Source organism: Mus pahari, chromosome 4 (genome assembly GCF_900095145.1).
Source record: "Mus pahari chromosome 4, PAHARI_EIJ_v1.1, whole genome shotgun sequence".
NCBI lineage: Eukaryota > Metazoa > Chordata > Mammalia > Rodentia > Muridae > Mus > Mus pahari.
The window spans coordinates 109,703,806-109,721,454 of NC_034593.1; the positions used below are offsets into that span (position 1 = coordinate 109,703,806).

Consider the following 17,649-nt stretch of genomic DNA (forward strand, 5'->3'; position numbering starts at 1 on the left):
AGATCAATGGAATAGAATTGAAGACCCAGAAATGAAACCACATACCTATGGTCACTTGATCTTTGACAAAGGAGCTAAAACTATCCAGTGGAAAAAAGACAGTATTTTCAACAAATGTTGCTGGCTCAACTGGCGATTAGCATATAGAAGAATGTGAATCAATCCGATCTTATCTCCTTGTACAAAGCTCAAGTCCAAGTGGATCAAGGACCTCCATATAAAACCACATACACTGAAACTAATAGAGTTGAAAGTGGGGGAAAGCCTCGAAGATATGGGCACAGGGGAAAAATTCCCGAGCAAAACACCAATGGCTTGTGCTGTAAGTTCAAGAATCAACAAATGGGACCTCATAAAATTGAAAAGCTTCTGTAAGGCAAAGGACACTGTCGATAAGACAAAAAGGCCACCAACAGATTGGGAAAAGATCTTTACCAATCCTAAATCTGATAGAGGGCTAATGTCCAATATATACAAAGAACTCAAGAAGTTAGACTCCAGAGAAACAAATAACCCTATTAAAAATTGGAGTACAGAGCTAAACAGAGAATTCTCAACTGAGGAATACTGAATGGCTGGGAAGCACCTAAAAAAGAAATGTTCAACATCCTTAGTTATCAGGGAAATGCAAATCAAAACAACCCTGAGATTCTACCTCACACCAGTCAGAATGGCTAAGACCTTGAACTCAAGATCCACCTGCCTCCACCTACCAAGTGCTGGGAATTGAACTCAGGGCCACTTTGCCTGTCAGATCACTGCAGGCAGGAAATGCTCAGACCTACCTCCAGCACCTCCTGCAAGTTGCCCTCTGACTTTAACTGGTACAACAATGCCAGTTTTTACATTTTTCTACTAGTCACGTGACTTGAAGTATTCTACGTCATTACCCTCAACCTCGGTTACTTTATCTGAAAAATAACGAGATGATCTTGAATAAATTTTAAAAATAGACTTCATGTAGACAGGACCTGATGGCGCTACTGTGGGAATTAAATTGAATCAAGGAGCACCAACCATTTTGGAAAGAAAGCCAGGCCTGATAATACGGTCTCCCATCTGTTTGGGAGACTGAAACAGAAGAATCGCCATTTCTAGGCTGTACTATAGAGTAAGTTCAAGACTGTTTTCCTGGGTAACCTTGTGAGATCCAGTCTCAAAAAAGTCAAAAGAGTTGGGAGAGGAGCACTTGGCTACCATGAGTGAAGCTGTTACTGTGAAAGAGAAAGGAGACAGGCAGTGGGTCTCAAGCATGGAGACCGCATGGAGACTGGAATTTGGATCTCCTGAGCCTATGTAAACGCAAAGATGAGCATGGCAGACTGCCCTGAAGATACAGAGAAGTAGCCCCACAGCAAGCCAGCGGCTTAGAACTAGTTCTATCGACAAGCTGTGAGTGCAACTCAGACACGTGGCCTCGAAAAATAAGGTGTAGAAAAGACTGAGGAAGGCTCTTAGAGCACTTCAGGGCAAACCCGTGTCCCACAAGCATCCAGCCCTACACATTGCAAGTGCGTACATGCACGTGCGAAAGCTAAGAGAAATCACAGAATAGTTGGTGTTGAACCTAAAACGATGACCAGAGCATCACTGAGGAAGTACCGCATGCTCAAAGTTATTGTGCTAGAATACCACATGTGAGTCTTAATTGCACAGGAGCTGAATAATGACTGTTTATTCTGAGTACCTCAATGTGTCTAGCAACAGTAAGGCATCATATTACCCTATTTTATAGATGAAAAGCCAAAACGACAACAAAACAGCCAATATGGCTTACAGAAGCCAAGCAACAGTTCCAGAGATTAAGCAGTGGGTAGGAGAGCCCCAAATCTTTCCGTGTAACCATTTCTGATGAAACATATCCACTTCCCAATGGGAGGATCAAAACACTGGAAAGCTAGATCTCAGAGGAGAGAATAGCTAGAACTTGGATTTTTAGCCCAAAGGCCAGGCAGATGTGAAGAAAGGAGTCTCCAGAAAGAGGAGGAATATGTCAATCCACAGAAGCACGAAGCATGTCCCCAAGAGCCCCCCAGAACTAGGAATATACAACATACACTTACAGAATCAGCAGCAGAAGCCAAGGCCACTCAAGCCCTGAGAGATTATGAAAAATAAATTATGCCATGTTAAATTATGTAGACTCTGCTCGGGAGGAGAAGACCTTGGAAAGTTTTAAGCAACAGAAGGAGGAGATCAAAGCCTGAGAAAGAGGAGGCAGGGCCCCTGCTATGAGACAGCAAGGCTTAGGTGACAAACTGACATGCTGATGACCTTAGAAAAGAGAACCTTCAAGTCAGTCTCCTCGGCTACACAGGACTGTAATAATTAGGTTTATTATAGGAACTGAAGAACTGAGGTTAGTGTCCGATGCTGTAATTCAATAAATGATGGGGTTGTACTAACTTGTTTATTGATGTTACTATTGTGATATACATAATACCAAGACCCAGCTTTAGTCTTGAAGGAAGGACATATTAAATACATCCACTGGTGGTGTTTTACTTAATGTCGTTTAAAAATGAAACCAGTGCGAGGTTTGACTTGCTCAGCCACTGTGGGTCAACCTGCATCAGAGTCAAAGCTTCAGAACCACAAAGCAGATATTAGGAATGTCGTGATGTCTTGGGAGGCAGAGGCAGGCGGGTTTCTGAGTTTGAGGCCAGCCTGGTCTACAGAGTGAGTTCCAGGACAGCCAGGGCTATACCGAGAAACCCTGTCTCGAAAAACCAAAAAAAAAAAGAAAAAAAGAAAAGAAAAGGAATGTCGTGATGTTAAGGGCTCAGTTGACCAAATACAATGCAATCTACTGTATGTCTCAAGCTGAATTGATTGTTGTACACACTCACACATGTACACACACACATACACTCATGCACAGTTAAAGTAACGCTCTCCTTTTGTAAGGAGTCTACAATTTACTTTGTTTGCTTGTTTCCTCCCCAGTTCCCACCTATTCTTCTTTAAACAGGGTCTCACTGTGTAGCTCTAGCCCAGAACTCACTGGGTAGACCAGGCTGCCCTCGAATTCTGAAGTGCTGAGATTTAAGACATGAACCACCATGCTTGGCCCCGGCCTTCTCTCTCATTTACAGCACACACACTTATCCCTTAGCTGTTTGCAGTTGTGACCTTGGTTCCTTTGCACTCATCTTGTAGGAGAGGTGTCACCAAGGTAAAGCTAAAATCGGATATCTGGAAAATTCAGTGTTTTAAGAGTTTTATAAGAGCTGTATGATTAATTCCTCAGATCCCCCTTTACAGAATTCCTTCTGTTCACTTTCCAAAGCTAACTATCTATTTATCATTATTTTCCTCCAAGTTACACTAACAGTACCTCAACAAATATTCTTAAAAGGACCAGATAGTATTAGCTCAGGGTTCGTGGGCCAGATGGTCAGTTACTCAGATGGACATCTAAGACCTAAAAGACAATATAATTGAATGTGTATGGTTGCCAATAAAACTTTATTTACCAAGAACAGGTGGCAAGCCTTCTGTCTGCCCTCTCTTACTCACAATGTAGTCAGAGGATGCTATTTCTAAATGTCACTCCTCTGTTTAAATACTAAATGGCCTCCCACTGATTGCCCGCAGGATAAAGGTCAAATTTCTTAATTGGATAAACAAATTACCTCCATTAGGCCTCCTTTCTTAACCACGTCTGCCTTAACTCACTTTTTATCAATATCTAGTAACTGTAAAATCCCTACGTTCCAAATTTCCTCTTCCTTCTACTCAAATGTGGGTGTTGCTTTGGGAGCCTTAGCTTTCTCTCTCATTAAGAACATTCACCACCACCTCCTCCTCTTCCTCACCCCCCCCACCAGCTCAGTCAATGCCACTCATGTGTGTTTTATGTCCCACAGAAACATGACTTTCCCCAGGAAGCCTTCAGTGACTTTTCTCAAGTTCTAGGTCTGATGAGATTGCTGGTTCATCGGATGACTCTTCTGTTAATCAGCATCTCCATGGGACTACTGCTATACTCCCAAGGGGGGAAAGGATGGACACGTGGCTTGTTTTGTTTTGTTTTGTTTTGAGTAAGGAATGAGGGGCTGGTGAGATGGCTCAGTGGGTAAGAGCACCCTACTGCTCTTCCAAAGGTCCGGAGTTCAAATCCCAGCAACCACATGGTGGCTAATAACCATCCATAACAAGATCTGACTCCCTCTTCTGGAATGTCTGAAGACAGCTACAGTGTACTTACATATAATAAATAAATAAATCTTTAAAAAAAAAAAAGGGTAAGGAATGAAAGGGGGGAGTATTCTGAAGATGAAGATGGAAGGGGCTCCTGGGGACTAGGGAGCAGATAAAGTGGGATTGCTTGGTCTCTTTCTTTTTAACCAAAGTCACTGTTCAAGCAGCTGCTGCTTGCTGCTTTGGTTTGCTGGGAGGTTTAGCAAGCATACATCTCAAGATATCTGGATACTGTGACCAATACTAAGCAAATTTGGTCACTTTTCTCTGAATGGCCTTGGCTTGCACTTCTGACCAACATTCCTGCTTTAACTATCATATGGTAGGCATATTCTATGCTCCGGGCCTTCATTTATTCTTCTCTCTCAATTCAGCTCTCCCAATGGCACTACGTAGACTTCTCTTTGTTCTTCTCACTTTGCAGTGATAAAGCCAATACTGGAAGCAGCAGCCTGCAGAGGATCTGAGATACAGAGGAAGAGAAGTCTGACTGCCTCCAGGGCTCGTGGCTACCTCTCACTCCTTTGCAGTATGCAGGACCATATCCGTTTCCACCTCTCTGGGCACAGAATTCTTCCATGGTTCTGCTGCAAGGTTCAGCCCAAACTTTATGAACAGTGTGGCTGCACACAGCATTGTTATCACACTTATTCAGCAAAGCATTGGCCAAGTACTGTTCAGGTGTCATAACATGCAAGTTTCACAGACCTACATTTTCTAAAAAGGTTATACCTACTTTGCAGATGAGGAAACACCAGCACAAAGATGCCATTGGGGAAGAGATATTCCCCAATGGTATACACTTGTTATTGCAACACTCTGGAAGCTGAGGCAAGAGGATCTCAAGTTCAAGGCCTATATACCAAGGCCTTATCTCAAAATCAAAGAAAAACGTGTTTACATGTGATCCAAGTCACACACTTGGTCATAGTCCATGCACCTGGGTAGAAAGAGAACATATGACTATGCAAAGCATTCCCCAGTCCTCAGATGAAGTCACATGTGGTAAAGCTGAACCACTAAGGCTTTAATAAGCCTTGATAGGAGACAAAGGAGTATATATTTATTGTTTATTGCTGCCTGTTAAGCTATCATAAACTTAGTGGCTTCAAAAACTACCAATGCTGTGAGTCTGTAATGGGCTGGACTTGGAGATTTTTCCTGTCTTCAAATGGACTCAACCATACATTGACAGTTAGCTCCAAACTCACTGGGGACTTGATGGTCCAAGATGGTCTTTCAGGTGATCAGAACCAGTTCCTACAGATGCTTCGGGTCCTTCCCTGAAAAGCCGATGCTTGCTTTATTTTGCCCTCACCATCTTGAAGGGTTGTTTTTTTTTTTGTTGTTGTTGGTTGGTTGGTTGGTTTTGTTTTGTTTTTCTAAGATTTATTTATTTTATTTAGATGAGTACACTATTGTTGTCTTCAGATACACCAGAAGAGGGCATCAGATCCTATTGCAGACGGTTGTGAGTCACCATGTGGTTGCTGGGAATTGAACTCAGAAAGAGCAATCATTGCTCTTAACCGCTGAGCCATCTCTTCAACCCTTGAAGTTCTTAATAGTTGTAGAGCAAGGGATCCACCGGTCAGGCAGCTTCTGCTGCTGGCCCCTCTGGTAGCTGCTGCTGGGTTCAGTTGAGCATCTTTCTCCAATCAGTTAGGCATCACCTCCCATCCTGCAGAGGCTTGCCCAGGTTTCTTTCCATGACAGCAGGAGCTTTTCAAGAGAATGGGAACAAAGACCCTGAAGGTCTAGCCCAGAATTTCTATACCATTGCTTTTGCTGCTTTGCCCAGTCCTGGGAACCTGGGCAACCTACCTTTAAGGAGGTGGAAACCTGAATTCCATTTCTTGTTAGGCAAAAATATAAATAAATTTTAAAAAGCCATTTGCAAAGGAAAATATGAAGATGGATGGACAGAGTTTGTGACCACTTATTGCAATCTGCCACTGGAGAGGTATACATTTTTGGAGAAAGAAAATAATCTCAGTTTGGAACATGTCATAGTTGAGGTCTCTCCTTTGGTAATTCTAGGCAAAGCATTCCAGTATCTACAGTATGATGTAGAACATAAAAGAGAATCCTGCTGGGGTATTTACATTCAGTAACTGTCTTGATGGAGAGTGTAGGGTTTTGAGTAAACAAATGCACACTCCCACAAAGTTCTCATAAATTAAAGGCTAACAAAGAGATCCAGCCCATCTCTCAGATCAACCAATATTTAAGTGAATTCTTCCTTCACATATTTCACCTTTCTCTCCAAGGGAGACTGTCTGTGGGCCTGATCTCCTCCCCGTAGCTAGCTCAAGTACTTCTGGGAGTGTGCAGCCTTTTCTGTATACACAGATAAGATTACTTATGGTCTTAGTTAGGGTTACCATTGGTATGACAGAAATACCGTAACCAACGCAACTTGGAAAGTAAAGAATTTGTTAGCCGGGCATGGTGGCACACGCCTTTAATCCCAGCACTCGGGAGGCAGAGGAAGGTGGATTTCTGAGTTCGAGGCCAGCCTGGTCTACAGAATGAGTTCCAGGACAGCCAGGGCTACACAGAGAAACCCTGTCTCAAAAAACAAAACAAAACAAAACAAAAAAGAAAGCAGGCTGAGCAAGCCAGGGGAAGCAAGCCAGTAAGCAGCATCCCTCCATGGCCTCGAATCAGAACCTGCCTCCAGGTTTCTGCTCTGTTTGAATTCCTGTCCTGGCCTTTGATCAGCGATGAACAGTGATAAGGAAGCATAAACCTAATAGGCCATTTCCTTTCCAAGTGGCTTTGGTCATGGCATTTCATCACAGCAATAGAAACCCTAACTAGGACACAGCCAGATCTTATTGAGGCCTGTGGTTCCCTCCTTTCAGATAACTCTAGCTTTTGTCAAGTTGACATAAAATTAACCAGCACACTAATAAAATGAGAACTTACAAACGGAAAGAAAATTATTCAGTCCTGAATAGGAATAGAATCAATCAAAATAAAAACTTGATCTTAAAACAAAATTGAGAAATAAACTTTCATACTTTAAAACACAGTAGTTTTAAGTATTTTATTTTGCGTGGTTTTTTTTTTTTTTTTTTTTTTTTTTTTTTTTTGTTTTTTTTGTTTTGTTTTTTTTTTTTTTTTTTTTTTTTTTTATTCCATCCCAAAGACTATCCCTTGGGCATGCTAAGAGAACTAAGAGGCTATTCCGGACTCAGTGCTTCTCTGGCCTTCCCTATTCCCCTCCTCTTATCACTGGGAGAGGTTGTGAACAAAGTTCACTGGTCTACTTAACTGGATCTGCCCCCAAAAGAACATTGCTCCATTCCATCTTCTTGCCCAAACTCCCTTAACTAGAATGTATTAAATTCATCTCACAGGAGGAAAAGCTAGAACCCAGATGAACAACAATGTCCCAAGCCATGTTCATTTGTCATAAAAATAAATTAATAACCCTCTATTGCCTATATCCCCACTGCCGCTTTCCCATGAAGAGAATATTTAAATTGCCACATTTCTCTTGGAGGTGGTGGTTGTATAAGACTCTGGGGCCTCCAGAGGTGATGCTCCCACCCAAATTCTCACAGGTCACCTACCATTTCTTCACAAGATAAATGGCTCATTTCCTGGAGAATCAGGAGGATTCGGGTGGAGTGTAGAAATCAACAAAGACCAGAAATGCCTTAATCTCAGGTCTAGGGAAAAGTGATACCCAAGTAGGGATGGTGTAACAATGAACAACTTTGGATACAAGGTTGCAGGTCAGCAACAATAAGACTTATCAAGGTCAGGCAGGCTCTACTGGATTCCTGGCTACCTGCTCTTCAAACAACCTAACGGAAGACACGTGGCGCCCAATTCTGGTTAAAGTTCATGTTGTTTTCATTTTTCAAAGTGGCAAAAGGGCAGAAACCAGGGTGATTAAGGAAAATGGGCAAATCTGGGAGAAGCAGCTAAAGGGGGTGTGACCAAAACACCTTGTGTGAAGCTCTCAAGAACTAATAAAAGCATTCGTTTTGTTATTGTTGGTTTAAAGTGGAAAAAAAAAAAAGCAGGAATCTCTTGTTCTTCCACGAAAAGCCCCAAATAAAAGCTCTATTCCAGCCAAGCAAAAAGCCCTAAGAGAAGAAGGCCAAGAGGAAGCAGGAGGTCCTGGCCCCCAGCATCATAAAGAAACAGGGAGCTGAAGAGGTGGTGAGTCCTCTATTTGAGAAAAAGCCTAAGAACTCCAGCACTGGACAGGACAGGACATTCAGCCCCGAAGAGACTCACATGCTTTGTCAAGTGGCCCAGCTCCTTGAGCTACAGCATCAAAGGACCATCCTCTATAAGTGGCTCAAAGTACCTCCTGCCAGTTCACCTGGGCCCTGGGCCAGCAAAGAGCAACCCAGCTGCTCAGCCTTGCCCACAGCTACAGGCCAGAGACTAAGCAAAAGAGGCAAAGGCTGCTGGCCTGAGCTGAGAAGAAAGCTGCTGGCAAGGGGCCATCTCAACAAAGAGACCGCCTGTCCTTTGAGCAGGGGGTCAATACAGTCACCATCACCTTGGTAGAGAACAAGAAGGGGCAGCTAGTGGTGGTGGCCCACATAGTAGACCTAATTGAGCTGGTGTTCTTCCTGCCTATCCTGTGTTGTAAGATGGGGGTCCTCTACTACATCATCAAGATGTAGACCAAGCTGGGTTGGCTTGTCCACAGCAAGATATACATCACTGTTGATTTCACACGGGTTAACTTGGAAGAAAAAGTCTCTCTGGTTAAGCTGGTGGAAGCTATCAAGACCAACTACAATGAGTTAGGACAAGATTCGCTGCCACTAGGGAGGCAACATCTTGGGTCCAAAAATCTATGGCTCAAATTGCCAATCAGGAAAAAACAAACAAACAAACAAATGAACAAAGGCCAAAGAACTCTAAACTGGGTTAAGTGGCCACTGTCAAGTTGAAAATATTTTGTAGAGAAATGAGTAGATTTCGTTTTTTGCAGAAAGCAAGTTCTTATTACAATGTGCATCTATGTCACAGTAGAGCAGGACTGTAGGAGATTCGCCTTTAACCTTATTCACAGGACTCCATCCCGTTTCCCTCTGGAACTCCCAACCATCAATATTTACCCAGATGATGTTGGAATGTTCATTTAGGCCGCGTCTGAGTCATTACGAAATGAAATATGCAGAAGATGAAACCCTTTGGTGGGAAACGGTTGAAGACTTTTGAAGAAAAGAGATTCGCCCACCAGACTGAAAAGTTTAGGAAGAAATGCAAGCCGGGAGAGGGAATGTCTCTGAGCCCTTCACCGGGAAGGTCTGTCTCTTAAGTTGCTTCATTAGCTCCTCTAGAAAGGCCAAGAGGAGTGGTGACTGCCTACACTCTCAGTAGGCTGAGGCCGAAGGACGGTGACCTCACCGGACAGGAATATACATACAATGAGACCTTGTATCTGTCAACCAGCCACTTACAGGAGACCTTTTGTGCAGGCTGACTTGCATCTCAACACCTGATACACAGCTTTGCTCTGTGCTCGTCTTCCACTTTGGGACATAGTCTGACTGCACAGAAGTAGCCTCGGGAGTAGAAAACACTACCAAATGGAGAGATGCTGTGGGTAAAGACAGCGGTGCCACTGCTAAGTGGTTGGGCATGCAGGTGACAGAAGCCAAGCTGAGCCAGACTGGCTGAGGGAGGGCATTAGTGATTTGGCCTTTTCTTTTTTAATGAGGAAGATTTGAGATCGGTTTACTGGCCAAGAGTAAGGGCAGAGCTGATAGTTGCTGGGTAAAGATTAAGGAGAGGAGAGGATAAAACTGGTGGAGAGGAAAATTGGGCTTTTTCCAAGATGTTAGTTAAAACCGAACTGCTAAACTGCTTTCCTAGGTTCATTTCTGAGGTTCAACTCAAAGGGAAAAGGATCCGCTGAGTCCACCTGAGTATTGGCATCTAGGAGGAGGCAATCTTCATGTCAGAAAGGAGTTGCAATCCAAGTTTTATAGTTTTTAACTGTTGGCAAGTTAACAAGCCCATCAACTTTCCCATTAAATTTTCATGTAGTAAAAGAGAATGGCTTCAAAATGGACAGGGCACCTAATGTTGCTACATGCTGAACAGCATATTAAGTGTGCTACAGTCACGCTGAAGTGCAAGCACATTAACTCTAGAGGGTAAGTGGCTGAAAAGACAAAGACCTGAGTTCAGATCCCAGCACCCACGTAACAAGGCAGGCATTGTGCCACGGGCCTGTAACCCAGTACTGTAGGAGGCAGAGGCACAGTGGGTCACTGGGCCTTTGCTGACTCTCGGCCTGTGAGCTCCACACAGGTTCAGGGAGAGGCTCGCCTGGAGGAGGATGACTGAGTATGATGAAGAGGGTACCCAACAGCGCCTTCTGGCCTCCACAAGTGTGCAACATGGGAAGTACAGCATGTGTGCACACATGCGCACATGCACACACACACTCTCAAAGCCGTAAGCTCTATTTAGTCGTGTTGTTAAGTATAAGCATTATTTACACAAAAGTTCCAAGAGGAAATGACACTGACCTTTAAGCAGCGCCTCTGAAAATTCCATTTTTCTGATCCCTTTTTCTTTTCTGGAAAATATTTGCTGCATTAAGTTCCTTCCCCACTTATCACTATATTCTGAAGCCACTAGATGGCCACAAAACAGACAACAGGAAATCAAATCAAGGCACCAGCAGTACTCATTTAGCACGGTAAAGTGTCCATCTCCTCACTTACAGAATGGAATATTGATATTACTCACATTCATGAGACAGCTGCAGGAGAGTCAGGGGAGGGATGCTGTGTTTAGTATCTCGGAGTACACAGACACGCAGATTTCACCGGAAGACCACTGCGGCTTTTCTTTGCATTAAAGAGATTTGCATTAAAAGTAAATAATTAGTGAAATAGAAATGAAGATGAAATGTGTGTTCCTGTCAATGACAAAAGGCTCTGAAGCAACCGAAAGGAATTTATTTTTTAAAGGAGGAGGATTTGGGGGGCAGCATGCATGAGGAAGGGGAAGGGACTAGGGGTGATGGCAGGAGAGGTTTTCTGAATGGAGGAGGATTGGGAAGGTAAGAAAATTAGTTCAATGAATTTCAAAGATAAGGAGTGTTTAGTGAAGAAAACTTTCTTTTTACTGTATTTATTAATCAAAACCTATAAATTTGATAGTGTTGAAAGTTAAAGTCATTTTTGTGATTATCACTTTTAAAATGTTGTGGTTTATTTCCCATGATAGCCTAGAAATGTATTTGTGTGTTTTGTGGTTGTTGGTGGAGGTGGTAGGTTTAAAACGGGGTCTAAAGTAGACCAGGATAATCTCGAACCTTTGATCTTCCTCCTTCCAACTCCCACGTGCTGAGATGATAGGTTTGTGCTACCTATTACACCTCGGTTGGACATGTTTGTTGTTTTGAGAGAGTCTCACTCTGGAGCACAAGACATTCTCTAACTCATGATGATCCTCCTGCCTCAGCCTCCTGAGTGGCAGGATGTATATATACTATGATGCCTAGCTTGAAAAAGTAATTCTTATACTTTTTTTTTTAAGATTTATTTATTTATTATATNTAAGTACACTGTAGCTGTCTTCAGACACTCCAGAAGAGGGAGTCAGATCTTGTTACAGATGGTTGTGAGCCACCATGTGGTTGCTGGGATTTGAACTCTGGACCTTCTGAAGAACAGTTGGGTGCTCTTACCAACTGAGCCATCTCACCAGCCCGAAAAAGTAATTCTTTACTGAAATGTTAAATGTTTAAAAGAACAAAAACAAACAAGCAACCAGACAAACCTTTTTTCTGGGCTTAGGCTGTAGCTCAGTTAGTAGAAGGCAAGATAGCAGGCCCTGAGTCTGATCCCCTTTCACACAGCCATAACCCCAGAACTTGGTAGGTGAAGGCAAGAAGATCAGAAATTCAAGGTCATCCTCAGCTATATAGTTTAAGTTTGAGGCCTATCTGGGCTATATGAGATCCTGTCTCCAAAAAAAAGTCTATTCTTTTTAAACTTTATAAATGAAAAGTCACATATAGTAAGTAATAGCATATTTCTATCTTGCTTTGCTTAATTTATAGCATAACAGCTTACATAAACTGTAACAGTTTTAGTGATACCATAGATGATTAAAAAAAAAAGCACAGAGAACATAGAACTAGACTGAGGAAGATTTAACCCTGACTCTATGGACTCTTGGCTCTGTAACTCAGAGAAAATGGCCTGACCTTTCTGTAGCTCAGTGTTCTCACTCATAAAAGGAAGACCCTAATGGTATCTATCTCATAATATCTTTTATGAGACGTAGACAAGGCATGTTCTTTTTTTTTTTAATTTATTTATTTATTATATGTAAGTACACTGTAGCTGTCTACAGACACTCCAGAAGAGGGCGTCAGATCTTGTTACAGATGGTTATGAGCCACCATGTGGTTGCTGGGATTTGAACTCCGAACCTTCAGAAGAGCAGTCGAGTGCTCTTACCCACTGAGCCATCTCACCAGCCCTTTTATTGGTTTTTTGAGACAGGGTTTCTCTGTATAGCCCTGGCTGTCCTGGTACTCACTTTCTAGACCAGGCTGGCCTCGAACTCAGAAATCCGCCTGCCTCTGCCTCCCGATTGCTGGGATTAAAGGCATGCGCCACCACGCCCAGCTAAGGCATGTTCTAACTGCTTGGCATACAAGAAGCAAGAAACAATCGTTATAAGCATTTATTTCACAGTTGCCCTTGTATTCAAGGGTTCACATTCAAGGAGTCATAGGCAAACAGTTAGGACTCAAACAGACGTTAGTGTGTATAACTAGGAAAAAGTCTTGTCTGTGGGAGGACTTGGGTTGTGCTGGGACAATTTCTATCACTAACTTTCTGAAGGCCTTTAATGGTAAGAATTACAACTGCTAGTCCTAGTGGTCAGGCAGACCCAGTTGTGTCTCTAACCCAGATAATCAGTCCTACCTTGTCATAGGGTCATGGGTAGGCAAAAAGTTGAGCGAGGTGGTCTTTCTTCTTGGATCTTACAGGGACACTTCGGTCTTCTTGTTCATACTTTACATTCTTTACTAGGACCAATGCTGCTCTAGTGAGATGGACTCTACTGCCCAGGACTCTACAAGGCCCCACCCCCTGACGGCCCAAGGGATGGGGCTTTTATCTAGGAGACCCTGCCAAGCAGTTGGTGATCTATATACTCCAGCTTATTATTAAGTCACTGCTTGGGTGTCAACTGTTACTGCATTATTGCAGTATCCCTGGTGCCTAGTCGCATGAACACCATATAAGAGGTGCCAGTAGATTTGGACTAAAGAAGTGAGCCTGCCCAGACTCCCAGTGATTTCAACCTCCCAAAGGTACGGGTGATCAGATCTGTACCACTGACCTTATCGCCACAACATTTTTAACCACTCCCAGTCTGATTCAACCCTCATTTCTGACCCTCTAAAACTTTCCCCCGATCCCCTTGCTTTTCTTGATACCTAACGTGTGAATTTATTGTCTTAGAACATCTTTTCCCCTTCACTGCTTAAGCCAAGGTCTTGCTCTCCATATTTTCTTGGTTTGTCCCTCAAATAGAAACCATGACTCTGGGGAAGACAAGCCTCTTGCTCTCTATGGCAGCTTCCAAACCTTTTCTCCTCCTTTAGAAAACTCTGATTCATTTGAAATTCTTATCCTCTTGCTGTACTAACCCCACGTATCAATGATATGCTCCTATTAGATTCACTAAGGATTAGGCTTAAAGAAAAGGACTGCTGCCAGGCAGTGGTGGCACACACCTTTAATCCCAGCACGTGGAAGGCAGAGGCAGGCAGATCTCTGATTTCAAGGCCAGCCTGGTCTACAGAACAAGTTCCAGGAGAACCGGAACCACACAGAGACACCCTGTCTTTAAAAAAAAAGCATCCGGCCGCGGCAGCCATCTTCCAGTAACTCGCCAACATGACAAACACAAAGGGAAAGCAGCAAGGCACCCGGTACATGTTCTCCAGGCCTTTTAGGAAACATGGCGTTGTTCTTTTGGCACATACATGAGAATCTACAAGAAGGGTGATATTGTAGACATCAAGGGAATGGGCACTGTTCAAAAAGGAATGCCCCATAAGTGCTACCATGGCAAAACCGGAAGAGTCTACAATGTCACCCAGCACGCCGTGGGCATCATTGTAAACAAGCAAGTTAAGGACAAAATTCTGGCCAAGAGGATCAATGTGCGGATTGAGCTCATCAAGCACTCAAAGAGAAGAGACAGCTTCCTGAAGCGGGTGAAGGAGAACGATCAGAAGAAAGAAGCCAAAGAGAAGGGCACCTGGGTTCAGCTGAAGCGCCAGCCTGCGCCACCCAGAGAAGCACACTTTGTGAGGACTAACAGAAAAGAGCCAGAGCTGCTGGAGCCCATTCCGTATGAATTCATGGCCTAATGTACAAAAAGAAATAAAGGACCCAGACTGCAGAGTGTTTTCCTTAAAAAAAAAAAAAAAAGCATCAAGAACAATGAAAACAAACAAAGGACCACTAGCAAAGACATGGATGGGGTAGCAAAAACACAAGAACTCGTATGTGCAGTAACCAAGGTGATCGTGGTCCTGGTCCTCTCGGCCCAGAGGGGAGAGCTAAGACTTAGGAGAGCTACACATAGGAACAACCATGGAAGGGAACGGAGATCTTGGCTACAAGGAACATAGTCTTCCCTCTGGCTGCTAGAGTCTAGCAGATAGATCCCCACTGGCCACATCTGAACAGTACCAGAGCAAGGCAGCTTGTTGATTTTAGCACCCCAGGTTTCAGATAACAAGACCCAGAGGTCTGGAGGGGCAGGTAGAAGAACTCCAGCTTCTCCCAGGCTGGCATCATCAACTCTCTTTTAAGATCTGAGCTCTTAGCTGATTATTTGGCATCCCCATCACTCAGGGTTGGGTAGGGGCTGCTTATCCTCCATTCCCACGGTCATGCCCTAAAACCCACCAAGTATTGACTTCAGCCATCCCACTCAGATCCAGTGGCTCTGGATAATTCACTGTAAGGCTTCAAGTATTTGTATTAGTCAGGGTTCTCTAGAGTCATAGAACTTTTGGAATGTCTCTCTATATTAAGAGGACTAATTAGAATGACTTACACAGTGTGGTCTGATTAACCCAACAATGGTCATTTGAGGATGGGAACTCCAAGAATGTAGTAGTTGCTCAGTCCCACAAGACTGGGTGGGACTTCTGTATAAACAGCGGGAATTCTGTATAAACTGGATTCCTGAAGAAGTAGATTCCAACAGATGTGTAAAGGCAAGCAAAGAAGGAAGCCTTCCTTCTTCCATTGCCCTTAGCAGGCCTCCAGCAGAAGGCATGGCCCAGATTAGAGGTGTCTACCACCACACCTGGACCTAAATTGTTCTTTCCTTGGAACTTGCTCTGTCTCAGGCTGGCCTTGAACTCAGAGATCTGTTTGCCTCTGTCTCCTGGGATTAAAGGTGTGTGCCACCTTGCCTGGGCCTAAGCTTTTTATGGCCACTATACCTTTAATCCCAGCACTCAGGAGGCAGAGGCAGGCGGATTTCTGAGTTCGAGGCCAGCCTGGTCTACAAAGTAAGTTCCAGGACAGCCAGGGCTATACAGAGAGACCCTGTCTCGAAAAACCAAAAACAAACAAACAAACAAACAAACAACAACAACAAAAAGCCTGTGTCTTCCAGCCTCAAGATCTGGATCATAGGTGAGTCCTCCATTTCTGGATTTTCTGTAGTTCATTACAGATATAATCAAGTTGACAACTGGGAATGGTCATCACAGTGTTTAACTTTAATTTTTTTTTTTAAATTTTTGAGACAAGTCTTATACATCCTACATTGGTTCGGTCCTTACTAAGTAGTGATTATAGTAATGTGCCAACCCCAGTTCTATGTGGTGCTGGGGACTAACCCCAGGGCTTCATGCATGACATATGTAAACGCCGCACCAACTGCACTGCAGCCTCTGTTCAGTTCCCCAACCTTTTCACCTTTTCACCCGCTGCTCTTCCTAACCAAGCCTCACGCTTCATCCACTCCCCACCTCCACTCTTCGGTCTTCACCTTCCGCTTTGTCCACAGTAAATTCCTCAGACCTCACAAGCTGGGGCAGAACCTTCTCTCTGTGTTGTTTTCCTGTCAAAACTACCCTGCAGTAAGGTTAGTTGCAACCTGGCCTTTCCCAGTGGGAGGAAAAAAATACGTTAATCGGTTTCTCCTAAGTTTGTTATCACAAGCTTTAAATGGCGTTTTGTTTGTTTGTTGCTTTTGAGACAAGGTCTCAAACCCCTGAGCCTCCTACTTCCTCCTCCCAACTCTCCAGTAAACACAGGCATATTCTACCAACCCTGGCTTCGAGAGCATTTTTAATTACCCTGCTCCTGGTGAGGGTGCTGGCTACCTAAGATTATCCTAGACCTTCTTTCTTCAGCTCTTCCACCTAGTAAAGACTGTTTCAGTCTCTTATTCACAGACTTCTGTGTACCTCTATGCCCATCCCAGCCCACCTCTCAGGTAAGGCTCACCTCTCCTCCAAATGCCCATCTTCTCCACTTAAGTTCTAAACTCAAATCCGTTTCCTCTTCTGAAGCATTTCGTTCCTGTTTTCTCACACTTCTGTGGCAAGATTCCTCTCCTGCAACTCTCTAGTAGCAAGTATGTCAAATTCTCACCTTAAAACTAATTTCCAGGGCTGGAGAGATAGCGCAGCAGTTAAGAGAACTGACTGCTCTTCCAGAGGTCCTGAGTTCAGTTCCCAGCAACCACATGATGGCTCACAACCATCTGTAATGGGATCTGATGCCCTCTTCTGGTGTGTCTGAAGACAGCTACAGTATATAAATAAATGAATGAATGAATAAATAAATAAATCTTTCTTTAAAATAATAATAATAATTTCCAGGTGGTGCAGTTCTGGGATAAAAGTCTTACCTCACATTTCCAAGGCCCTGCCTTTGAACCTCAAAGAGGGAAAAACACATTTTCTCAATTCCAGATTTTCTGTCTTTTACCCAATATGACCATTTCCCATTTAGGGAAAATTGGAAATGCCTAATAAGAAATCTGATTTTCTTCATTTTTTTTTTAGTCTGTCTCTCTGCTCACTCTAAACTGTTTTTCAGCATTTGCAATGCTTTGGAATGCTGCCATTGTTTAGATTTCCAGCGACTGACCTGTTCCAAGTACTTGACCTACTTACCTATGATCTACATGTACAAGGGCTGACTCCAGTCAATCTGACATCCACAGGTACAGGGCTGACTACAGTCTGACATCCACAGGTATAGGGCTGACTGCAGTCTGACATCCACGGGTACAGGGCTGACTGCAGTCTGACATCCACAGGTACAGGGCTGACTGCAGTCTGACATCCACAGGTACAGGGCTCACTGAAGTCTGACATCCACAGGTACAGGGTTGACTACAGTCTGACATCCACAGGTATAGGGCTGACTGCAGTCAGTCTGA

The 17,649-nt window shown here is 43.6% G+C and overlaps 2 pseudogenes; both read left to right on the forward strand.

The window, feature by feature from the left end:
- The first annotated feature begins 8,460 nt into the window (after window positions 1-8,460).
- On the forward strand, window positions 8,461-9,326 carry LOC115063848 (annotated as a pseudogene).
- A 4,797-nt stretch (window positions 9,327-14,123) lies between these two features.
- Window positions 14,124-14,602, forward strand: LOC110320721 (annotated as a pseudogene).
- The last annotated feature ends 3,047 nt before the right edge of the window (window positions 14,603-17,649 follow it).